The sequence below is a fragment of the Aphelocoma coerulescens genome, chromosome 5 (genome assembly GCF_041296385.1).
Source record: "Aphelocoma coerulescens isolate FSJ_1873_10779 chromosome 5, UR_Acoe_1.0, whole genome shotgun sequence".
In the NCBI taxonomy this organism is placed as follows: domain Eukaryota; kingdom Metazoa; phylum Chordata; class Aves; order Passeriformes; family Corvidae; genus Aphelocoma; species Aphelocoma coerulescens.
Window position 1 is genome coordinate 5,195,321 of NC_091019.1, and position 25,390 is coordinate 5,220,710.

Below are 25,390 nucleotides of genomic sequence, written 5' to 3' on the forward strand. Positions count from 1 at the left end.
TTGCCTGGTGGCGGAGACGAGCCTCAAGACACCCAGGAGGTTCCTCCATCTCCAGGAAGCTGCTCCGAGATGGCCACCGACTACCAGGAAGGCCTTGCTGGTAGCAGGTGAGATCTGAGGAGCTCTTTGAGGCTCCCTTGGGGCTCTTGAGGGGCATCCGCAGGCCAGGCCAGGGCCCTTGAGAGCAGCCGAGTCCCTGGCTGTTTCCAGTGCTTCTGATGCCACAGCTTCGAAAAACCCCTCTCTGGTTTGCAGCTGCTCCTGACACCCCCCTGTGCGAGTCCTCGGGCTGTAGCCCCGGCAGTCCTCAAGAGCAGAGTCCAGCCCACGACGCCGGGGACAGCGACGTTGCCGCCCTGCCCCGCTGCCCTCCGGCTCCTGCAGCCGCCTCTGCGCGCTCCCCTGCCCCAGCTCTGGCGCTCGCCAGCCCGACGGCTGCAAGGCGGTGGCCGCTGCCCGGCGCGCAGCAGGAAGCAGGTCAGAGCAAGGTGGCCCGCGGTGGCTCGGCCCGCTTCACTCGCGGGCACTTGGCCGGGGGGGCCCTGGGCGCAAGGCTGATGGCTCGGTCTCGGTCGCAGGGCAAAAGAAGAAGCTGCAGGAGCTGTACCAGCTGGGCCCGCAGCTGGGCAGCGGTGGCTTCGGCACCGTTTTCTCGGGCATCCGCCTCTCGGACGGGAGCCCGGTAAGTGGCCGGGACGGCGGGGCGCGGGACGAGGGCCAGGGGCGGGGCAGGGCTTGAGCTCAGCCCCGTCTCTCGTGGGCTTGCAGGTGGCCATCAAACGCGTGGCCCGGGAGAGCGTGGTGCAGTGGTACGAGCTGGTGAGTGAGTGAGCGGGGCCACGGCGCCAGAGCGCCAGAGCGGGGCGTGGCGGGCAGGGATAAGGCCGGGCCCCGAGGGCGGGAGGCGGCGCAGGGCGGGGGGAGCGGGCGTGGGCTCAGCGTGCGAGCCGGAGCAGGGCGGGCCCGGGGATGCCAAACACCGGTGGTGGGGCCGGGCAGGGGGGCACCCCCCAAGCATCCCCTGGGCGGGAGGAAGCCCAAGCACCAGGGAGGCTGCCCAAGGGGGCACTGGGGCATCCCAGGCACGGGGCAGCACAGCAGCCCCAGGGCAGCATCAGGCCTGCTGGAGGCACTGTCTCCTCCCCACAGCCCGACGGCACCCGCGTTCCCATGGAGATTGTGCTCATGGAGAAGGTGGGCTCTGGCTGCCACAACATCATCCAGCTCCTCGACTGGTTTGAGCTGCCTGACAGCTTCCTGCTGGTCATGGAGCGTCCGGAGTCATCGCAGGATCTCCTGGACTTCCTGCTGGAGCAGGGCTTCCTGTGCGAGGAGATGGCGCGCTGGCTTTTCTGCCAGGTGCTGGAGGCCGTGCGGCACTGCACCGCCTGCGGCGTCCTGCACCGGGACATCAAGCCGGAGAACCTCCTCGTGGACCCGGAGAGTGGCGACCTGAAGCTCATCGACTTCGGTTGCGGCACCTTCCTCCAGGAGCAGGCCTTCACGCAATTTGCCGGTGAGCCCACAGGCCGGGCCCCGCTCCCAGTGCCAGGCACTGCACGGCCCCGTTCCCTCCTGGGCTGCGGGCTGCGGCATTCAGCCGGCTGCCGGCTGCCCTTTGGCACGGGCCAGATGCTGTGCCCCAGGAGCCGGCTGCCGGCCCTGCCCACAGAGGGGGGCTGCCAAAGCCAGGCCCCGGCCGCTCGGCTTGGCAGGCCCGCAAGGGCTTGGGCTGCTCCGCTGGCCTTGTCTGCCTTGCAGAACGGTTTCCTGGCTTTGGCCAATTGGCTGGGGGACGGCGGCTGGCCCCGGGGGGAAGTTGTGGCCACTGGTGCAGCCCCTGCTTCTGCCAGGAGGCTGGCACCAGGCTCTGGAAGGCAGCAGCCTGCGCCTGGACAGCGCCGCCTGTGTCCCCTAGGAACACACCTGTACAGCCCACCCGAGTGGATCTGCCTTGGCTGCTACCACGGCCATTCGGCGACCATCTGGTCCCTGGGCGTGCTGCTGTACGTCATGGTCTGCGGGAACGAGCCCTTCCAGGACGACCGTGGCATCGTGTCGGGGCAGCTCTTCTTCTGGCAGCAGGTCTCTCCAGGTTGGTGTCCGGCCTCAAGAAGGCAGGCTTTGGCAGATGGCACCGCGCAGCCCAGCGTGGCCCTCACGCAGCTCCGCGGGAGGTCGATCTGCCCTCAAGGGCTGGCCGCAGGCGGCGGCCCGTGACCACGGTGGGGTCGGTGTGGCCCGCTTGGCTGCAGGAGGTGGCGCGTGTCCTGCCGTGCCGCTGTCCCGCAAAGGGCAGAGTCAGCCGGGAGGCCGGCACAGCTCTGAGCACACGCAGCACGGCCCGGGCCCTGCGGGCGCCGGGAGCAGCTGGGCAGGAGCCTTCTGCAAGTGACCGGCGCTTTCTGGCTTCTCTCCCCAGAGTGCCAACATCTGATCCGCTGGTGTTTGTCCAAGCACCCCGCGGACAGGCCAGCGCTGGAGGAGATCTTGCGCCACCCTTGGCTGCGGGGCGGGCGTCTTTGATGCCTTGCCGGAGCCTCTGCAGCACCCGGTTGCCGAGTCCCACGCAGGAGTGAGGACTCGAGAAATAAAAGAACCACAAACCCATGCCGGGGTGTCAAGTCTGCTCCTGGTTAGCAACTTCAGCTAAAGAACCCTCTTGGGAAAAGGGGTGATCAGAGTGTTCCCTTCAGCCTTTGTCAAGCTTTTGATGCCTTTCCTCCAGGCATCATGGCACTTTTGTGTCTTCAAGCACAGGCTGTAGTCCAGGCAGGAGGGGCTGTAACAAGCCAAGAAATGCAACAGTGAAACAACAGCCGCCCTTTCAAACTGAGGCGGCCACTTGGCTTCACCTGAAGTGATACGTGGGCTCATGTGTGCATTCCAAGGGCCAGCGGGTGGCAGGGACAGAGATGCTGCTCCTCTCCAATGCTGGGAGAAGAATCAGAAATGGCAAAAGGTCATTTCAGGTTGAGCCCTGACAAAACTCTTCCTCTTTCTTCCCCTGAAATGGGAGGCAGGGCTGCGCCTTTGACCAGCTGGGTCTGCAGCCTCGTAAGCCATGGGCATGGAGCCCACAGGAAATGTTGAGATGCTGGAGTTGCTCCCATGGTGCTGGGCCCATTGCAGCCCTCAAAATACCTTTCTCTACCCTCAAAACAACTGGTAGAGATGGAAAGTGCAGTAACCAGTCTAGCCACAGGAAAGCACCCAGGTGCCTTCCCTGGCCCTGTGGGCAGGTGCCAGCTGCAAACCTGTGCCACCTTCTGTCTACTGCCCTGACCTACCACTACAGGCTTTGGGAAAAAAACATACTTCTTCAGAAATGAGGAAGGGGCAGTCAATAGCTAACTCATGGAAGCACGAGTTAACTATTGGGAGACAGCAAACGTTAGTTCAGACAGCAGACTGTAATTACAAAACCTAAGAAACCAAATTTGCCCTACTCTTGTCAAGATAGAGGGCACAAGGATCATCTCAGAGACCGCTGAAACATTCCTCAAAGGACTACGCATGCCCAGGGAGAAAGGTGAAAAAGTTCACTGAGAGGAAGACTACTGGCCTTCATCAGAAAGGACCCCCGAGGAAGAGGAGAGGCCTTCCTCAGCGCGGCCACCAGGACACACAGCGCATGCGTGGCCCATATGCTAATGACTTCCGAGAAATAATTTGTATAACCACACCTGTCCCAAGGAATGTGATGAATATTCCTAATTTAACCCATAATACTTGTGTTGTAGAGAGCACCAGGTGTGTGTTTGGAGGAGCGATCCCCACACACCCGGCGCGCCGAATAAAGCAAATACCCGCTTCTCTGACTCTGTCTCTGAAGTGTCTCCTGGCCCGGTTGCGGCATGATTCAATTCCAATTAAAAGAATCCTCTAAAAAAATGGGACATTTCAGTGCCCCACTTCAGTTTAAACACTTTAAACATGGCATGCCTGCATGTTTCTTCTTTTTTCTTTCCCCTGGATCCTGCATTAGCCTTAAAATCTGCCGGGTAGAGCCGGTAGGGCACTGCAGCAGTGTAGTGCTTCCAGTCCTTCCCATCTTTGCTGCAACAACCGTGCTCGTCCCGAATGCAGCGCTGGGTGAGCAGAGTGGTCATGTAAACGATGTAGAAGTAAGGCAGGATGTGCTCAAAGCCACAAGCCAGGCAATAGGCCAGCGAGCCCATCAGGTCTCCCGTGCAGTTGAAATGACGTGCCCAGCCCCAAAAGCCAGAGGTCATCAGCTTGCTGTAGTGCTTGGGCCCATCCACGGACACGTAGGAGCACTCGATGGACTCCGGCTTCTTCCCCCAGATCCTGCACTTGCCATCGGTACGACGGAAGAGGTCCTTCTGGTGGTTGGTCATTCTGAAGATGGAATAGCCCAGCAAGCCCAGCATCAAGACCCCTACGGCATGGGCTGTGCACAGCTGGACAGGCTGGTAAACCAAATACAGACCCTGGGGAGCACAAAAACAATCAGACATTTACTTCCAACAGAGGCTCAGCATGCCAGACCAATTCCTTGACTACAGTGGCCCACAACAGACCAGAAGAAAGAGTAGAAAAATCTACTGCAACAGTAAAACTGCAGAAAACTTTCAAAAAACTCTGCATCCAACAGTTTCCTTCTCTCTTTCTCTCTCCAAAATTGCACTTCTTCCTGAAACAAGAAGAGAGAAGTTGCAAGGATGCAAACCGGACAGAAGGAAAAAGCAAGGAACAAAACACAAACAAACCACTGCTAACCAAAAGACCCTCAACAAGCAGGAGTAAAAAAAAAAAAGGAAACGGAAAGGATTTAGAAAAAAAGGAAACCAAAAGGATTCAGAAAAGTATACAGACACAACAGACAGTGACAGAAAGAGGCACAAAAGAAGGGCAGGAGAGGAAAAGATGTCCAATCTGGGCACGGACAGGAAGCCTTCCTACCCAGGAATTGTTACAAAGAATGTTGCAAGGATTTCTCAACAGTCAAACCGCCTAGAAACATTTAAGGTGCACATTAACCTGCTGAGAAGAATGTTTCTGCAAAGTTTCCTTCCTCTTAGCCCAAATCCACAGTGTCCACATTTTTACCTGCAAAGTAGAGAGGGAAGGCAACCAAACACAGTCTCCCCAGCCCAAATACCATCCCAAATGATCATGGCAGATAGCAATGGTTTTCAAGTACCAGGCTTCATTCCAAAAGAAGTCCAGAACAAAAATACCCTGCAACAGAATAATTTCACAGTAATAACAGAGCACTGTCACCAGTTACCCTGTTTAACAGCATCAGCCTAATGTCTGTGCTGCCTTGTGATGTGATCTCACAACTCATTGGTGTTTTTATGTTAGCACTTCAAAACCAGACGTTTCTGAACACAGTTAGGAAGAACTATCACATAAATACAAGCTATGTGGATACACAATATCTACCTACCTATCTATCTATCTACACAGATAAAGCAACAGTAGGATGACTAAGGCAAGTGTACAACTCAAGGACGAACGCTTGGGAAGTGAACTCACAGTTGATCAGCCCAATCTCTCTTCAGCTTAGAGTCACAGCGTTACAAAGAGGGCCGATAGAGCTCCTATTGAGCAGGCTTCCATTTCCACAGATCAGGCAATAAATCCAAAGAAGTCCCAGCACACCATCACTGAATGAGCTTGTTTCAGGCCAGGAAAAAACACTTCATTTTCATTTCCATAGAAGGACTTCTTTTCCTACTTTAATATTAGTTTACTTCCTAGCTGGTTTCCTAATTTCCTCCTTGGAATTTACCTGAAGGACATTGACAAGGATCATGGAGTTTGTCGCTTCGCCATACAGCTCCTCTGGTTTGGCAGCAAAGGAAAGGTTGATCAGAGTCCAGGCCACAATCCCAGGGCGCCCACTGAAGAAAGAGCTTGAAATCAAACCACTTCCCTATTCGAGGGTTAAATTCAATCCCCATCATGTAGTCGTAAAAGAAGTTTCCAGTGAATTTGCTGTAAAACATAAAAAAATTGGAAATGTACAGAGTTCTACACAAATACAGGTAATTACTGCTCTGACTACACAATTCAGATTAATTTGATGTAGTGATAATAAAAATCATCAAAGCATGTAACGCTGTGCAAGGTAACAGAAGCTGACCCAGCTGAAGTATTACATTAATAGACATAAGTTGTAGAGTTTCAGAAGTGCCCGAGTTTACTCTTGCTAACACTTCTGAACAGTCTCACTATTTCTAGGATGGGTGTATCTGTGACACTGAGGCTGCCAGTCCCATGGTGTGCAGCATGAAACACGGGGGATGGTGCTAGTGAAGCAAAGAACCACTGTCATACACTGGCTCAGCTCTCTCTGCCAGTGAAATATATTCTGTCATTCAATTGATAGACCCGGTTTTTATTTAACAGTTTTAATCTCGGATTACCTCGTCTTCTCTCATTACTAAAATTCACATACCACTCTTTGGCATTGGGAGGGAAAAAGTAGCCTTTAATCATTGCAAACGTGGACACTGCATATCCCAAGCTATTGGCACACCACAGGAGAGGAATCCACTTGTCAAAAATGATGGTAGGTGAGAAGAAGTGGAAGCAAGAAGCATTTGCAAACCAAAGCACATGGGTCATGATCCAGGCCTGAAGTCCATTGATTTTCATATTTATTCACGACACCTAAAAGATGAAGAAAAAAAATCGAGTGTTACTGACCCCGCATTACTGCAGCTTTTAATTCACATGGCTATGCACAGAATACACAGAAGCTCAATCAAGCGCTCATGAAACAACTTCTCTCTCCTCGTCCTCCCAATTCAATACCTTAAAGCACTTTTCTGAGTGTTCCATTAAACTCTGCTGTACCCATTAGGCTTTGTTAGGCTGAGTTTTTCTCCTCACAAAACTGAATTTAGGCTTTCCCCCAAAACTGACCAGAGTAACAAACCACTTCTCCTAACAGTTCACATCCCACATTTTGTTCAAGTCCCTTGGCTTCATGGAGCTTGAGCAGGTAAAACTATCTTGTCGAATACCAGCAATAGTCCTGGACAGCTACAGTCAACTGACAATTTCAAGTGCCAAAGTCATCAACCAGTACTTTTTCACTGCTGGTATGGTGCCTACCAGATCAACAGTTATACGAATTCTAAGAGATAGAAATGCTGTCACTTCTTCTAAAAGATGACATCGATTGCTTTCTATTTTTGTTTGAACTGAACACGGGAGGAAGGTGAGAGCACTTCTGCCCACGTTTCCTCTGGCTACACATGGGCTATTAAACACTCTAGGTACAGAAATACTATCATTTCAGAAGATTGCACGGTGTCCGTGTATTCCAAGGAATACCTTACCAGCAGGGGTGACAGCACCTTCTTGTACACCTCCCACATATCCAGGGAGAACTTTATGGCAGAAGTCAGGGATGGACATGTACAAAACCACCTAGAAGAGAGAGGATGTATTCACAGTAAATACAGACGAGACAAAATCCCTCAAAACACTATTCCTTACATACACATACCAAATAGAATGTTTCTATTAAGTTTCTATTAAGTATTGGGTAAGCAAATATGGCAATATTTAGCTGTTGGGATTTTAGACTAGTAATACATCTAAGCTTTGAGACAGCTCAAAGATGTACTTCATGTAAGGCTGCCATCCTTTTTTGGTGGGGAGGCAGGACAGTTGGTAACTAGATTCAGGTCCTCGTCGTTTTATTTTTATCCATTTCTTGTGTATGAATTTAAAACCAACGGATACTGCTATAAAGTTGCTTTTTCTTCAAAACCTCATTAAGGCATATGTCACACAAGGAATATTTGCGTATATTCCCTACATGCTTCTTTTCCAAGTACATAAGCTTCCTTTGGATTCCAAAAAGCCCTGGAAAGTGGGAAACACCAAAGAGTAAATGCCAGTTCAACATTCCACTATCCTTTGTGCAAAAGGATTCATCCAACAGCCGTGTGAGAAACCAGACCCGGCATCCAGATCATAACTCAAGAATGTACCTGGAAAGTGACCCAAAGGGAATAGATGCCAGCAGCCCTATAGGTCAGTGTGGGAGTCCTGTTCCAGATGTCAGACAGATGTTTATTCCCTGTCAGCAAGTCCAGCAGTGGGTCAGTCAGAGAGCACTGGTACTGGTCACAGGACATGAGGAAGTAATACACGATCGGCGGTGCAAACACGAGCAGGAAAAGGATGCTTGCCAAGGAAAACCAGTCCACCTCCCTGTAATCCAAAACAGAGCATTTTGTTTGCCCAGGTTTCAGAGAGATGAGTTACATCAAATAACTTTTTCAGTGGACCTTCTAGACTAACTGGATGAAAACTGAAAATGTCTTCAGGGCACAGACATGTCTGGTGGTCAAACAGCCATTAAAAAATCAGCACAGAACAGACTTTACCACAAACTCCTCTAAAACTACACTAGCTGATCAGAGCAAGAGATGAGAGAAAATCTCCCCTCCAAAAACCAGATTATTATTACAGACTTCACCTTTTTGATGGCAATCATGGCTCTAACTGGTAGAGTATTCGGTTGAAAGTGATAATGGAATCCCAAGAACATGATGCAAAGCTTGGAAACTTGCAAAAGACAGACCTTGGACAGCCATACATTGAACTTGCTGTGCCAGCCACTTTTGCTGTTCCCAGCTGCAGTCCAATGCCCTACTAATACCTACTCAGCTCTTGGAGAACTGGGAGATGCATCCTCAATCTTGCTACAGCGGGACTGATCAGCTGGGAATGCCACAGATGCTGGGATGCTTGTTTTCCAGATCTCATGAAATATTTCTTTCCTAGGAACTAGAAATGTTACCAATTTTTACTTCCCGGCCTTTCCTGGCCATCTGCATCCTCAGCCACAAGCAGGCTCTGCAGATCGACGTGGCTCTGGGGAAGCAGGGACTCCTGTCTGTGGGCAAAGAAAACAAAGACAACTTGTAAGAAGAGAACCTGGAGCTTCTAGTTAGAAGAGAAAGGACTGTTCAATCAAGGCAGGGGCGACGAAGGAAACTTTCTAAAATGGAACAAGCAGCAGAAGCACAGTAGTTTTGCAGAAGAAATTCTCCTTCCAGCACTTGGCTTAGGGAAAAAGCCTGATGTTGCTACGAGAGACACGAGTTCATGTCTAGTATTGGGTAGCAGACATCGGAGCATTTCGACTATTGGCTTTCCAGGCTCACGCTATTCGAACCTGAGAGTGAAACTCTTCTAAAAGCCAGAGGTGCTTGGAAGAAATGTTTCTGCTCACACCACGACTGGGGACCGTGCATCATTCATACCTTGCACCTGTCCAAAGGCCTTCCTCCGTCTGCGCTCCGGCAGCTCTCACCGAGGCTCTGGCAGGGACGGAGGCTCTTGCCAGAAGTATCGCAAGCGTGGAGATCTTCCTCATCCTGCTCCTCCACTGCTGACATCAGGGAATTCCCTGGAGCTGGGAACGTCTGCCTTTCCTGCTGGAGGATCTTGTTTGGCAGTTCTCTGACGTTCTTCACCTTTGGCAGTGCCGCAGCCATGGAGGTGTAGGACAGATGTTTCCCTCTCCCACTCCCCACTGCCACCAGCTCCCCCTGGGCAATGAGGGGGCTGCCGGCTGAGCGAGGGCAGCGCCAACGTGCAGCAGCTCAAGGATCCGCTCCCTGCGCGCTTCCCGGGATAGGGCTGCCCTGGGCCTTGGCATGGACAGAGGGTCCCCCTTCTCTGCTGGCCGTGACCCTCCTGCCCCAGCCTCGCTCAGGTCGATTCATGTGCCTCCCGTGAGGGACGCCCTCCACACAGATCCTGCTTCTGATTCCTTGGATCCACAGCACTGTTTCTCCTGGATTTTAGCCACGCCTTCCCCTCTGTAAAGCATAGGGATACATAGGAGGAGTGTGTTGGGCTCCCCTCCACCACTGTTAGTGGTTTCAGGCCCCCAGGAGCTCTTGTGTCTCCCTTTTTCCCAACGATATCCCCTCCGTCCCCTCCTTCCCGACGCTTCCCCTCAGCAGCACCGAGCCTTTTCCCGCCCTTTGCTCCCCTCAGCGCTGGCCCCGGCCCCGCTCAGACCACGGCCCCTCGCCGCCGCTGAGGCCCTGCCCACGCCCATCGTCCTGGCCACGCCCCCTCGGCTGGGAACGGCTCCCCGCCCTCCCCTCCCTAATTAGCGCCCTTCCTTCCTCCCTCCTTAATGCCTCACTAATTCGGCCCCCTGCGGCCAAGGGCAGGGCTTTCGAGGAGCTCTGTGCGGCAGCCTGGCTGCGTGCGGCAGGCCAGAGACGCCCAGTGTTGTCCCTCCGCTCAGGGCAGGGATCCGGGGCACCGCGGCCACCCGGGGAAGATGCTCCGTTGCCAGCCCACACCTCCACCAAAGGGAGAGGAGGAAAGCAGGCTGCCAGAGCCACAGAAGCCCTCAAGACTTCCCCAGCTGGCTCTTCTCCGCCCTGCCCCGCCCCGCCCCGCCCCGCCCCTTCCAGCTCCAAGGCCGTTTTTACAGGAGCTCCGAAAGAGGCAAAAAAAGACAAACGAGCTCCACAGCGAATTCCTGAAAGAAAAATCCAGCAATGGCCAGGAGGCTCCTGTGGCTCCTTCCTGAAAATCAGGGCTATGGGGAACAGGGTGCAGGGTGTCCCAGGACACAGAGCTGGACACTGATCCCTCCTGGATCTCCTTGGCACCCCTGTCCCAGGCAAGGATGGTCCTGAATATCCTCCTGGAGCTGTCCCAGGAAAGTCCCTGCTCCCTGGTGCGGGATGGGAGGGGTAGAGGTGGTCCTCTCACACTCATCCCACTCATTCTCCCCTGCACTGGCTTTGCCCCTGGGGTGTTGACCCCCCTTTTTAGGGTGTCCAGCCCTGTTCCCATGGGGAACCTTGGCAGCACCCATGGGCATAACCAACCTTTGTGGGAGGCTGGGAGCACTGGTGAGGGCGGGGGCTGTTCCTGGTGACCTGGAACTTGGCTCCTGCTGTGAGCCAGGGGCTTTCTGCCTGCTGGGCTGGGGGAACACCCTCACTGAGCTCTGGGACACCCCCAGCCCCACACCCACTCCTTGCCACAGCTCCTCCCAGACAGCATCCGCTACGCACACGTCCCCCGCTACCGTCCCTCGGCCAGGGGCCTTGTGGCTCATGCCAGACCCTTCTTCCTCCCCAGGGAGTCTCCTCCCAGGAAAGCGGGAAGCCCCCCGCAGCCCAGGACTCTCCAGCTCAGCCCCCCTGGAGCCAGGCCGCCCTCTGAGTCCCACGTGCCCTGAGCCAGGTGGGGACTGGCGGCCGTCTTGGCCACAGCGACCACAAATCAATCGAGTTTCAAACCTCTGACAAGAGGAAAAGGGCCAGCAAAACCTCAGCTCGGGCCATGAGGAGAGCAGACTTCAGACTGCTCAGGGAACTGCTAAGCAGGGTCTCCAGGGACAATGTTTTTGCAGGTGCTGGGGTCCATCCGTGCTGGTCAATTTTGAAACATCACCTCCTAAGGGCACAGCAGCAGGAGATTCCCAAATGTCGAAAGCCAAGCAGGCGAGGCAGAAGGCTTCTTCTCTGGCAAAGAGGATGGAAAAGGAAGCTGTGTGCCCAGTGGAAGCAAGGTCACAAGAAGAATACGGATGTCAGGAAAATTAGTCCTCAAACACCACAGCTGTACGTCCAAACAAGAGACAGAGCAGTCCTGTTACTTTGATCGAATAAAGGGAGAGGTCATGGGCATTTCCCACGGGATCTCTCAAGTTGATAGAGGACGCAGCTTCCTTTATCTCCTAATTTCCCAGCTGCATTTCCCTCTCTCTTTCCCCACTGGCTGAGCTACTTGAGAGGTACAGACTTCCCAAATGGCTTAATACAAACCCCCTTTCTAATGTCTACCCCCCTCCCCCCCCCCATTCTTTTGCTCCTGTCTCTGTTCTTTTTCTCTAAATCCAGGGATTAGCAGAGTCTTGAGTGAGTAACAGTCTGTGTCAATTAGTGGAATTCCTATGGAATTTAGGGTTCCTCCCTTTGCTGCTTCTTTCACCTATCAGTATCTGGCTTTATCTACCATCAGGCCCACAGATAGTTTGTAAAGACACCTCCTTCTCATTCCTTCCCCAGAGATGTTTCTCGCCACTGTAGGGAGAACTTTGGTGCACTGAAAGCTCAGCTGGAGAGGAAGGTGGCCAGAAATGTGGGGCCCAATAAAAAGAGTGGTTTTAAATATATGCATGGAAAGAAACATTGTAGAAGTAACATTGTCCCCTTCCAGGATGTGGATGGTCACCTGACAAACAGGGCCAGGGACACAGCACAGGTGTTTAATGCATTCTTTGCCTCTGTCTTCAACACTCTTCCCTCCCTTCGCCGTGGAAAACGTGCACTGTACCAAGGGACACTGCAAAGTCCCTGAAGAGGGCAAGCCCTGCTCAGCAGAAAGCAAACCACCCCTGTTTGATCCACAGCATTCCCATGGTGCATCTGAACCCAGTGTGTGCCAGCAACTGGGAAAAAAGGAACCCTATGCCCGTCAAAACCAGAGCAGTGAGAGCACCATGAGCGCTCCTTGGGAAATCCTGACTTGTTTAGAACAGAGGCAACGCAGAAGTCGGTGAGCTGTTACAGAAAACTCTTCCTGCCCTCGACAGCCAGTTCAGGAGAGCTCCCCAGAGACACAGGAACTTCAACTCCCTTTGTCTCTGGAAGATCTTCGCAGGCACAGAGTAGTGGCTGTTGCCAGTTGGTACCGCTGCAGTGTCCTGGGAGCCATGGGCTTGACACTGGTGGCAGCAGCACTCTTCCTGATGTGCCACTTGCTGCAGGGAATGATTCACTGCAGCAGGCTGAGCTCCTGTTCTTGCTGCCAGGCTTTTTCTGGCCATGTGCATCCTTAGGCATGAGCTGGTTCTGCTGATCCCTGAGGTGGGCCCAGGGCTATGACGGCACAAAGGGGCTGAGCGCTGGCGAGAGGCGGGGCTGGGATGTCACCCGGCTGTCCTGGCCCACAGCACTGTGACATCACCGCGCAGTCGCTATGTAACACGGGCCAGCACCTGCAGCTGCCAGTGCAGTCGCGATGGGACGTGCCGGAGCCATGTGTGACGGTGTTGTCCCAGTGATTGTGCTTGTCCTGCTGTTGGCCGCTGTGGCTGTCTGGTGGGCCGTTGGCCACTGGCAACCACGGAGGCGGCAGACAAGGACAGCGAAGAGGCGCAAGCGCCCCGGGGTGCAGCCCAGAGGCTCACGGAGGAAGCGAGGAGCCTCTGCGGCTCCCAGGTCCTCCAGGCCTCGGGCCACCCCTCGCAAGCGGCCACGTGCTCCCGCGAGCCCCCTGGACAGCCCCTGCAGCTGCGGCCCCTGCGTGGCAGTGGCCCAGGAGCTGCAGGAACTGATGCTGCTGCTCTGGGCTCGCAATGGGACATGGGTGCCGCTCTACTCTGGGATGTGGCAGGCCTTGTGGAAAGAACTGGAGGAGCTGCTGAAGCGAGGCCACCTGCCCTGCTGTGGCTCGGCCAGCTCCTCCAGGAGCCTCCATCCCTTCAAGAGGCTGCTCCCAGCAAGATTCTCCATCCCTGGGAGAGCCTCAAGCCTTGCAAGGATGGCACACCATCAGAGAGCCGCCATCCAGGCAAGAAGCTCAGGCTGTCAGAGATCCTCCATCCCGCCAGGAGCGTCCGCTATCTCTGACAGCCTCCATCGCCCGCAGACGCTCCGTGAGACCTGCAGTCAGCCTGCAGAAAGTGCAGAGCCTGTGCACAGGTCTCCCAGCTCCCTTGGACTCATGGACTTCAACAACACGGGCACAACCCTGACAACTGACGTTGCCAGGGAAAGCCCAGAAGTCCAAGTGGGAGCCCAGCCCGATCCAGGGGAGCCTTGTCAGGAGCAGGTGCTGGAGCAGCGAGTGAGCTGGAGCCAGCAGTTGCCGGCCCACAGCTCCCAGGACGCTGTGCCGGCTGCGCCAGCTGGCAACAGCTCTTGCCTGGTGGCGGAGACGAGCCTCAAGACACCCAGGAGGTTCCTCCATCTCCAGGAAGCTGCTCCGAGACGGCCACCGACTACCAGGAAGGCCTTGCTGGTAGCAGGTGAGATCTGAGGAGCTCTTTGAGGCTCCCTTGGGGCTCTTGAGGGGCATCCGCAGGCCAGGCCAGGGCCCTTGAGAGCAGCCGAGTCCCTGGCTGTTTCCAGTGCTTCTGATGCCACAGCTTCAAAAAACCCCTCTCTGGTTTGCAGCTGCTCCTGACACCCCCCTGTGCGAGTCCTCGGGCTGTAGCCCCGGCAGTCCTCAAGAGCAGAGTCCAGCCCACGACGCCGGGGACAGCGACGTTGCCGCCCTGCCCCGCTGCCCTCCGGCTCCTGCAGCCGCCTCTGCGCGCTCCCCTGCCCCAGCTCTGGCGCTCGCCAGCCCGACGGCTGCAAGGCGGTGGCCGCTGCCCGGCGCGCAGCAGGAAGCAGGTCAGAGCAAGGTGGCCCGCGGTGGCTCGGCCCGCTTCACTCGCGGGCACTTGGCCGGGGGGGCCCTGGGCGCAAGGCTGATGGCTCGGTCTCGGTCGCAGGGCAAAAGAAGAAGCTGCAGGAGCTGTACCAGCTGGGCCCGCAGCTGGGCAGCGGTGGCTTCGGCACCGTTTTCTCGGGCATCCGCCTCTCGGACGGGAGCCCGGTAAGTGGCCGGGACGGCGGGGCGCGGGACGAGGGCCAGGGGCGGGGCAGGGCTTGAGCTCAGCCCCGTCTCTCGTGGGCTTGCAGGTGGCCATCAAACGCGTGGCCCGGGAGAGCGTGGTGCAGTGGTACGAGCTGGTGAGTGAGTGAGCGGGGCCACGGCGCCAGAGCGCCAGAGCGGGGCGTGGCGGGCAGGGATAAGGCCGGGCCCCGAGGGCGGGAGGCGGCGCAGGGCGGGGGGAGCGGGCGTGGGCTCAGCGTGCGAGCCGGAGCAGGGCGGGCCCGGGGATGCCAAACACCGGTGGTGGGGCCGGGCAGGGGGGCACCCCCCAAGCATCCCCTGGGCGGGAGGAAGCCCAAGCACCAGGGAGGCTGCCCAAGGGGGCACTGGGGCATCCCAGGCACGGGGCAGCACAGCAGCCCCAGGGCAGCATCAGGCCTGCTGGAGGCACTGTCTCCTCCCCACAGCCCGACGGCACCCGCGTTCCCATGGAGATTGTGCTCATGGAGAAGGTGGGCTCTGGCTGCCACAACATCATCCAGCTCCTCGACTGGTTTGAGCTGCCTGACAGCTTCCTGCTGGTCATGGAGCGTCCGGAGTCATCGCAGGATCTCCTGGACTTCCTGCTGGAGCAGGGCTTCCTGTGCGAGGAGATGGCGCGCTGGCTTTTCTGCCAGGTGCTGGAGGCCGTGCGGCACTGCACCGCCTGCGGCGTCCTGCACCGGGACATCAAGCCGGAGAACCTCCTCGTGGACCCGGAGAGTGGCGACCTGAAGCTCATCGACTTCGGTTGCGGCACCTTCCTCCAGGAGCAGGCCTTCACGCAATTTGCCGGTGAGCCCACAGGCCGGGCCCCGCTCCCAGTGCCAGGCACTGCACGGCCCCGTTCCCTCCTGGGCTGCGGGCTGCGGCATTCAGCCGGCTGCCGGCTGCCCTTTGGCACGGGCCAGATGCTGTGCCCCAGGAGCCGGCTGCCGGCCCTGCCCACAGAGGGGGGCTGCCAAAGCCAGGCCCCGGCCGCTCGGCTTGGCAGGCCCGCAAGGGCTTGGGCTGCTCCGCTGGCCTTGTCTGCCTTGCAGAACGGTTTCCTGGCTTTGGCCAATTGGCTGGGGGACGGCGGCTGGCCCCGGGGGGAAGTTGTGGCCACTGGTGCAGCCCCTGCTTCTGCCAGGAGGCTGGCACCAGGCTCTGGAAGGCAGCAGCCTGCGCCTGGACAGCGCCGCCTGTGTCCCCTAGGAACACACCTGTACAGCCCACCCGAGTGGATCTGCCTTGGCTGCTACCACGGCCATTCGGCGACCATCTGGTCCCTGGGCGTGCTGCTGTACGTCATGGTCTGCGGGAACGAGCCCTTCCAGGACGACCGTGGCATCGTGTCGGGGCAGCTCTTCTTCTGGCAGCAGGTCTCTCCAGGTTGGTGTCCGGCCTCAAGAAGGCAGGCTTTGGCAGATGGCCCCGCGCAGCCCAGCGTGGCCCTCACGCAGCTCCGCGGGAGGTCGATCTGCCCTCAAGGGCTGGCCGCAGGCGGCGGCCCGTGACCACGGTGGGGTCGGTGTGGCCCGCTTGGCTGCAGGAGGTGGCGCGTGTCCTGCCGTGCCGCTGTCCCGCAAAGGGCAGAGTCAGCCGGGAGGCCGGCACAGCTCTGAGCACACGCAGCACGGCCCGGGCCCTGCGGGCGCCGGGAGCAGCTGGGCAGGAGCCTTCTGCAAGTGACCGGCGCTTTCTGGCTTCTCTCCCCAGAGTGCCAACATCTGATCCGCTGGTGTTTGTCCAAGCACCCCGCGGACAGGCCAGCGCTGGAGGAGATCTTGCGCCACCCTTGGCTGCGGGGCGGGCGTCTTTGATGCCTTGCCGGAGCCTCTGCAGCACCCGGTTGCCGAGTCCCACGCAGGAGTGAGGACTCGAGAAATAAAAGAACCACAAACCCATGCCGGGGTGTCAAGTCTGCTCCTGGTTAGCAACTTCAGCTAAAGAACCCTCTTGGGAAAAGGGGTGATCAGAGTGTTCCCTTCAGCCTTTGTCAAGCTTTTGATGCCTTTCCTCCAGGCATCATGGCACTTTTGTGTCTTCAAGCACAGGCTGTAGTCCAGGCAGGAGGGGCTGTAACAAGCCAAGAAATGCAACAGTGAAACAACAGCCGCCCTTTCAAACTGAGGCGGCCACTTGGCTTCACCTGAAGTGATACGTGGGCTCATGTGTGCATTCCAAGGGCCAGCGGGTGGCAGGGACAGAGATGCTGCTCCTCTCCAATGCTGGGAGAAGAATCAGAAATGGCAAAAGGTCATTTCAGGTTGAGCCCTGACAAAACTCTTCCTCTTTCTTCCCCTGAAATGGGAGGCAGGGCTGCGCCTTTGACCAGCTGGGTCTGCAGCCTCGTAAGCCATGGGCATGGAGCCCACAGGAAATGTTGAGATGCTGGAGTTGCTCCCATGGTGCTGGGCCCATTGCAGCCCTCAAAATACCTTTCTCTACCCTCAAAACAACTGGTAGAGATGGAAAGTGCAGTAACCAGTCTAGCCACAGGAAAGCACCCAGGTGCCTTCCCTGGCCCTGTGGGCAGGTGCCAGCTGCAAACCTGTGCCACCTTCTGTCTACTGCCCTGACCTACCACTACAGGCTTTGGGAAAAAAACATACTTCTTCAGAAATGAGGAAGGGGCAGTCAATAGCTAACTCATGGAAGCACGAGTTAACTATTGGGAGACAGCAAACGTTAGTTCAGACAGCAGACTGTAATTACAAAACCTAAGAAACCAAATTTGCCCTACTCTTGTCAAGATAGAGGGCACAAGGATCATCTCAGAGACCGCTGAAACATTCCTCAAAGGACTACGCATGCCCAGGGAGAAAGGTGAAAAAGTTCACTGAGAGGAAGACTACTGGCCTTCATCAGAAAGGACCCCCGAGGAAGAGGAGAGGCCTTCCTCAGCGCGGCCACCAGGACACACAGCGCATGCGTGGCCCATATGCTAATGACTTCCGAGAAATAATTTGTATAACCACACCTGTCCCAAGGAATGTGATGAATATTCCTAATTTAACCCATAATACTTGTGTTGTAGAGAGCACCAGGTGTGTGTTTGGAGGAGCGATCCCCACACACCCGGCGCGCCGAATAAAGCAAATACCCGCTTCTCTGACTCTGTCTCTGAAGTGTCTCCTGGCCCGGTTGCGGCATGATTCAATTCCAATTAAAAGAATCCTCTAAAAAAATGGGACATTTCAGTGCCCCACTTCAGTTTAAACACTTTAAACATGGCATGCCTGCATGTTTCTTCTTTTTTCTTTCCCCTGGATCCTGCATTAGCCTTAAAATCTGCCGGGTAGAGCCGGTAGGGCACTGCAGCAGTGTAGTGCTTCCAGTCCTTCCCATCTTTGCTGCAACAACCGTGCTCGTCCCGAATGCAGCGCTGGGTGAGCAGAGTGGTCATGTAAACGATGTAGAAGTAAGGCAGGATGTGCTCAAAGCCACAAGCCAGGCAATAGGCCAGCGAGCCCATCAGGTCTCCCGTGCAGTTGAAATGACGTGCCCAGCCCCAAAAGCCAGAGGTCATCAGCTTGCTGTAGTGCTTGGGCCCATCCACGGACACGTAGGAGCACTCGATGGACTCCGGCTTCTTCCCCCAGATCCTGCACTTGCCATCGGTACGACGGAAGAGGTCCTTCTGGTGGTTGGTCATTCTGAAGATGGAATAGCCCAGCAAGCCCAGCATCAAGACCCCTACGGCATGGGCTGTGCACAGCTGGACAGGCTGGTAAACCAAATACAGACCCTGGGGAGCACAAAAACAATCAGACATTTACTTCCAACAGAGGCTCAGCATGCCAGACCAATTCCTTGACTACAGTGGCCCACAACAGACCAGAAGAAAGAGTAGAAAAATCTACTGCAACAGTAAAACTGCAGAAAACTTTCAAAAAACTCTGCATCCAACAGTTTCCTTCTCTCTTTCTCTCTCCAAAATTGCACTTCTTCCTGAAACAAGAAGAGAGAAGTTGCAAGGATGCAAACCGGACAGAAGGAAAAAGCAAGGAACAAAACACAAACAAACCACCGCTAACCAAAAGACCCTCAACAAGCAGGAGTAAAAAAAAAAAAGGAAACGGAAAGGATTTAGAAAAAAAGGAAACCAAAAGGATTCAGAAAAGTATACAGACACAACAGACAGTGACAGAAAGAGGCACAAAAGAAGGGCAGGAGAGGAAAAGATGTCCAATCTGGGCACGGACAGGAAGCCTTCCTACCCAGGAATTGTTACAAAGAATGTTGCAAGGATTTCTCAACAGTCAAACCGCCTAGAAACATTTAAGGTGCACATTAACCTGCTGAGAAGAATGTTTCTGCAAAGTTTCCTTCCTCTTAGCCCAAATCCACAGTGTCCACATTTTTACCTGCAAAGTAGAGAGGGAAGGCAACCAAACACAGTCTCCCCAGCCCAAATACCATCCCAAATGATCATGGCAGATAGCAATGGTTTTCAAGTACCAGGCTTCATTCCAAAAGAAGTCCAGAACAAAAATACCCTGCAACAGAATAATTTCACAGTAATAACAGAGCACTGTCACCAGTTACCCTGTTTAACAGCATCAGCCTAATGTCTGTGCTGCCTTGTGATGTGATCTCACAACTCATTGGTGTTTTTATGTTAGCACTTCAAAACCAGACGTTTCTGAACACAGTTAGGAAGAACTATCACATAAATACAAGCTATGTGGATACACAATATCTACCTACCTATCTATCTATCTACACAGATAAAGCAACAGTAGGATGACTAAGGCAAGTGTACAACTCAAGGACGAACGCTTGGGAAGTGAACTCACAGTTGATCAGCCCAATCTCTCTTCAGCTTAGAGTCACAGCGTTACAAAGAGGGCCGATAGAGCTCCTATTGAGCAGGCTTCCATTTCCACAGATCAGGCAATAAATCCAAAGAAGTCCCAGCACACCATCACTGAATGAGCTTGTTTCAGGCCAGGAAAAAACACTTCATTTTCATTTCCATAGAAGGACTTCTTTTCCTACTTTAATATTAGTTTACTTCCTAGCTGGTTTCCTAATTTCCTCCTTGGAATTTACCTGAAGGACATTGACAAGGATCATGGAGTTTGTCGCTTCGCCATACAGCTCCTCTGGTTTGGCAGCAAAGGAAAGGTTGATCAGAGTCCAGGCCACAATCCCAGGGCGCCCACTGAAGAAAGAGCTTGAAATCAAACCACTTCCCTATTCGAGGGTTAAATTCAATCCCCATCATGTAGTCGTAAAAGAAGTTTCCAGTGAATTTGCTGTAAAACATAAAAAAATTGGAAATGTACAGAGTTCTACACAAATACAGGTAATTACTGCTCTGACTACACAATTCAGATTAATTTGATGTAGTGATAATAAAAATCATCAAAGCATGTAACGCTGTGCAAGGTAACAGAAGCTGACCCAGCTGAAGTATTACATTAATAGACATAAGTTGTAGAGTTTCAGAAGTGCCCGAGTTTACTCTTGCTAACACTTCTGAACAGTCTCACTATTTCTAGGATGGGTGTATCTGTGACACTGAGGCTGCCAGTCCCATGGTGTGCAGCATGAAACACGGGGGATGGTGCTAGTGAAGCAAAGAACCACTGTCATACACTGGCTCAGCTCTCTCTGCCAGTGAAATATATTCTGTCATTCAATTGATAGACCCGGTTTTTATTTAACAGTTTTAATCTCGGATTACCTCGTCTTCTCTCATTACTAAAATTCACATACCACTCTTTGGCATTGGGAGGGAAAAAGTAGCCTTTAATCATTGCAAACGTGGACACTGCATATCCCAAGCTATTGGCACACCACAGGAGAGGAATCCACTTGTCAAAAATGATGGTAGGTGAGAAGAAGTGGAAGCAAGAAGCATTTGCAAACCAAAGCACATGGGTCATGATCCAGGCCTGAAGTCCATTGATTTTCATATTTATTCACGACACCTAAAAGATGAAGAAAAAAAATCGAGTGTTACTGACCCCGCATTACTGCAGCTTTTAATTCACATGGCTATGCACAGAATACACAGAAGCTCAATCAAGCGCTCATGAAACAACTTCTCTCTCCTCGTCCTCCCAATTCAATACCTTAAAGCACTTTTCTGAGTGTTCCATTAAACTCTGCTGTACCCATTAGGCTTTGTTAGGCTGAGTTTTTCTCCTCACAAAACTGAATTTAGGCTTTCCCCCAAAACTGACCAGAGTAACAAACCACTTCTCCTAACAGTTCACATCCCACATTTTGTTCAAGTCCCTTGGCTTCATGGAGCTTGAGCAGGTAAAACTATCTTGTCGAATACCAGCAATAGTCCTGGACAGCTACAGTCAACTGACAATTTCAAGTGCCAAAGTCATCAACCAGTACTTTTTCACTGCTGGTATGGTGCCTACCAGATCAACAGTTATACGAATTCTAAGAGATAGAAATGCTGTCACTTCTTCTAAAAGATGACATCGATTGCTTTCTATTTTTGTTTGAACTGAACACGGGAGGAAGGTGAGAGCACTTCTGCCCACGTTTCCTCTGGCTACACATGGGCTATTAAACACTCTAGGTACAGAAATACTATCATTTCAGAAGATTGCACGGTGTCCGTGTATTCCAAGGAATACCTTACCAGCAGGGGTGACAGCACCTTCTTGTACACCTCCCACATATCCAGGGAGAACTTTATGGCAGAAGTCAGGGATGGACATGTACAAAACCACCTAGAAGAGAGAGGATGTATTCACAGTAAATACAGACGAGACAAAATCCCTCAAAACACTATTCCTTACATACACATACCAAATAGAATGTTTCTATTAAGTTTCTATTAAGTATTGGGTAAGCAAATATGGCAATATTTAGCTGTTGGGATTTTAGACTAGTAATACATCTAAGCTTTGAGACAGCTCAAAGATGTACTTCATGTAAGGCTGCCATCCTTTTTTGGTGGGGAGGCAGGACAGTTGGTAACTAGATTCAGGTCCTCGTCGTTTTATTTTTATCCATTTCTTGTGTATGAATTTAAAACCAACGGATACTGCTATAAAGTTGCTTTTTCTTCAAAACCTCATTAAGGCATATGTCACACAAGGAATATTTGCGTATATTCCCTACATGCTTCTTTTCCAAGTACATAAGCTTCCTTTGGATTCCAAAAAGCCCTGGAAAGTGGGAAACACCAAAGAGTAAATGCCAGTTCAACATTCCACTATCCTTTGTGCAAAAGGATTCATCCAACAGCCGTGTGAGAAACCAGACCCGGCATCCAGATCATAACTCAAGAATGTACCTGGAAAGTGACCCAAAGGGAATAGATGCCAGCAGCCCTATAGGTCAGTGTGGGAGTCCTGTTCCAGATGTCAGACAGATGTTTATTCCCTGTCAGCAAGTCCAGCAGTGGGTCAGTCAGAGAGCACTGGTACTGGTCACAGGACATGAGGAAGTAATACACGATCGGCGGTGCAAACACGAGCAGGAAAAGGATGCTTGCCAAGGAAAACCAGTCCACCTCCCTGTAATCCAAAACAGAGCATTTTGTTTGCCCAGGTTTCAGAGAGATGAGTTACATCAAATAACTTTTTCAGTGGACCTTCTAGACTAACTGGATGAAAACTGAAAATGTCTTCAGGGCACAGACATGTCTGGTGGTCAAACAGCCATTAAAAAATCAGCACAGAACAGACTTTACCACAAACTCCTCTAAAACTACACTAGCTGATCAGAGCAAGAGATGAGAGAAAATCTCCCCTCCAAAAACCAGATTATTATTACAGACTTCACCTTTTTGATGGCAATCATGGCTCTAACTGGTAGAGTATTCGGTTGAAAGTGATAATGGAATCCCAAGAACATGATGCAAAGCTTGGAAACTTGCAAAAGACAGACCTTGGACAGCCATACATTGAACTTGCTGTGCCAGCCACTTTTGCTGTTCCCAGCTGCAGTCCAATGCCCTACTAATACCTACTCAGCTCTTGGAGAACTGGGAGATGCATCCTCAATCTTGCTACAGCGGGACTGATCAGCTGGGAATGCCACAGATGCTGGGATGCTTGTTTTCCAGATCTCATGAAATATTTCTTTCCTAGGAACTAGAAATGTTACCAATTTTTACTTCCCGGCCTTTCCTGGCCATCTGCATCCTCAGCCACAAGCAGGCTCTGCAGATCGACGTGGCTCTGGGGAAGCAGGGACTCCTGTCTGTGGGCAAAGAAAACAAAGACAACTTGTAAGAAGAGAACCTGGAGCTTCTAGTTAGAAGAGAAAGGACTGTTCAATCAAGGCAGGGGCGACGAAGGAAACTTTCTAAAATGGAACAAGCAGCAGAAGCACAGTAGTTTTGCAGAAGAAATTCTCCTTCCAGCACTTGGCTTAGGGAAAAAGCCTGATGTTGCTACGAGAGACACGAGTTCATGTCTAGTATTGGGTAGCAGACATCGGAGCATTTCGACTATTGGCTTTCCAGGCTCACGCTATTCGAACCTGAGAGTGAAACTCTTCTAAAAGCCAGAGGTGCTTGGAAGAAATGTTTCTGCTCACACCACGACTGGGGACCGTGCATCATTCATACCTTGCACCTGTCCAAAGGCCTTCCTCCGTCTGCGCTCCGGCAGCTCTCACCGAGGCTCTGGCAGGGACGGAGGCTCTTGCCAGAAGTATCGCAAGCGTGGAGATCTTCCTCATCCTGCTCCTCCACTGCTGACATCAGGGAATTCCCTGGAGCTGGGAACGTCTGCCTTTCCTGCTGGAGGATCTTGTTTGGCAGTTCTCTGACGTTCTTCACCTTTGGCAGTGCCGCAGCCATGGAGGTGTAGGACAGATGTTTCCCTCTCCCACTCCCCACTGCCACCAGCTCCCCCTGGGCAATGAGGGGGCTGCCGGCTGAGCGAGGGCAGCGCCAACGTGCAGCAGCTCAAGGATCCGCTCCCTGCGCGCTTCCCGGGATAGGGCTGCCCTGGGCCTTGGCATGGACAGAGGGTCCCCCTTCTCTGCTGGCCGTGACCCTCCTGCCCCAGCCTCGCTCAGGTCGATTCATGTGCCTCCCGTGAGGGACGCCCTCCACACAGATCCTGCTTCTGATTCCTTGGATCCACAGCACTGTTTCTCCTGGATTTTAGCCACGCCTTCCCCTCTGTAAAGCATAGGGATACATAGGAGGAGTGTGTTGGGCTCCCCTCCACCACTGTTAGTGGTTTCAGGCCCCCAGGAGCTCTTGTGTCTCCCTTTTTCCCAACGATATCCCCTCCGTCCCCTCCTTCCCGACGCTTCCCCTCAGCAGCACCGAGCCTTTTCCCGCCCTTTGCTCCCCTCAGCGCTGGCCCCGGCCCCGCTCAGACCACGGCCCCTCGCCGCCGCTGAGGCCCTGCCCACGCCCATCGTCCTGGCCACGCCCCCTCGGCTGGGAACGGCTCCCCGCCCTCCCCTCCCTAATTAGCGCCCTTCCTTCCTCCCTCCTTAATGCCTCGCTAATTCGGCCCCCTGCGGCCAAGGGCAGGGCTTTCGAGGAGCTCTGTGCGGCAGCCTGGCTGCGTGCGGCAGGCCAGAGACGCCCAGTGTTGTCCCTCCGCTCAGGGCAGGGATCCGGGGCACCGCGGCCACCCGGAGAAGATGCTCCGTTGCCAGCCCACACCTCCACCAAAGGGAGAGGAGGAAAGCAGGCTGCCAGAGCCACAGAAGCCCTCAAGACTTCCCCAGCTGGCTCTTCTCCGCCCTGCCCCGCCCCGCCCCGCCCCTTCCAAGGCCGTTTTTACAGGAGCTCCGAAAGAGGCAAAAAAAGACAAACGAGCTCCACAGCGAATTCCTGAAAGAAAAATCCAGCAATGGCCAGGAGGCTCCTGTGGCTCCTTCCTGAAAATCAGGGCTATGGGGAACAGGGTGCAGGGTGTCCCAGGACACAGAGCTGGACACTGATCCCTCCTGGATCTCCTTGGCACCCCTGTCCCAGGCAAGGATGGTCCTGAATATCCTCCTGGAGCTGTCCCAGGAAAGTCCCTGCTCCCTGGTGCGGGATGGGAGGGGTAGAGGTGGTCCTCTCACACTCATCCCACTCATTCTCCCCTGCACTGGCTTTGCCCCTGGGGTGTTGACCCCCCTTTTTAGGGTGTCCAGCCCTGTTCCCATGGGGAACCTTGGCAGCACCCATGGGCATAACCAACCTTTGTGGGAGGCTGGGAGCACTGGTGAGGGCGGGGGCTGTTCCTGGTGACCTGGAACTTGGCTCCTGCTGTGAGCCAGGGGCTTTCTGCCTGCTGGGCTGGGGGAACACCCTCACTGAGCTCTGGGACACCCCCAGCCCCACACCCACTCCTTGCCACAGCTCCTCCCAGACAGCATCCGCTACGCACACGTCCCCCGCTACCGTCCCTCGGCCAGGGGCCTTGTGGCTCATGCCAGACCCTTCTTCCTCCCCAGGGAGTCTCCTCCCAGGAAAGCGGGAAGCCCCCCGCAGCCCAGGACTCTCCAGCTCAGCCCCCCTGGAGCCAGGCCGCCCTCTGAGTCCCACGTGCCCTGAGCCAGGTGGGGACTGGCGGCCGTCTTGGCCACAGCGACCACAAATCAATCGAGTTTCAAACCTCTGACAAGAGGAAAAGGGCCAGCAAAACCTCAGCTCGGGCCATGAGGAGAGCAGACTTCAGACTGCTCAGGGAACTGCTAAGCAGGGTCTCCAGGGACAATGTTTTTGCAGGTGCTGGGGTCCATCCGTGCTGGTCAATTTTGAAACATCACCTCCTAAGGGCACAGCAGCAGGAGATTCCCAAATGTCGAAAGCCAAGCAGGCGAGGCAGAAGGCTTCTTCTCT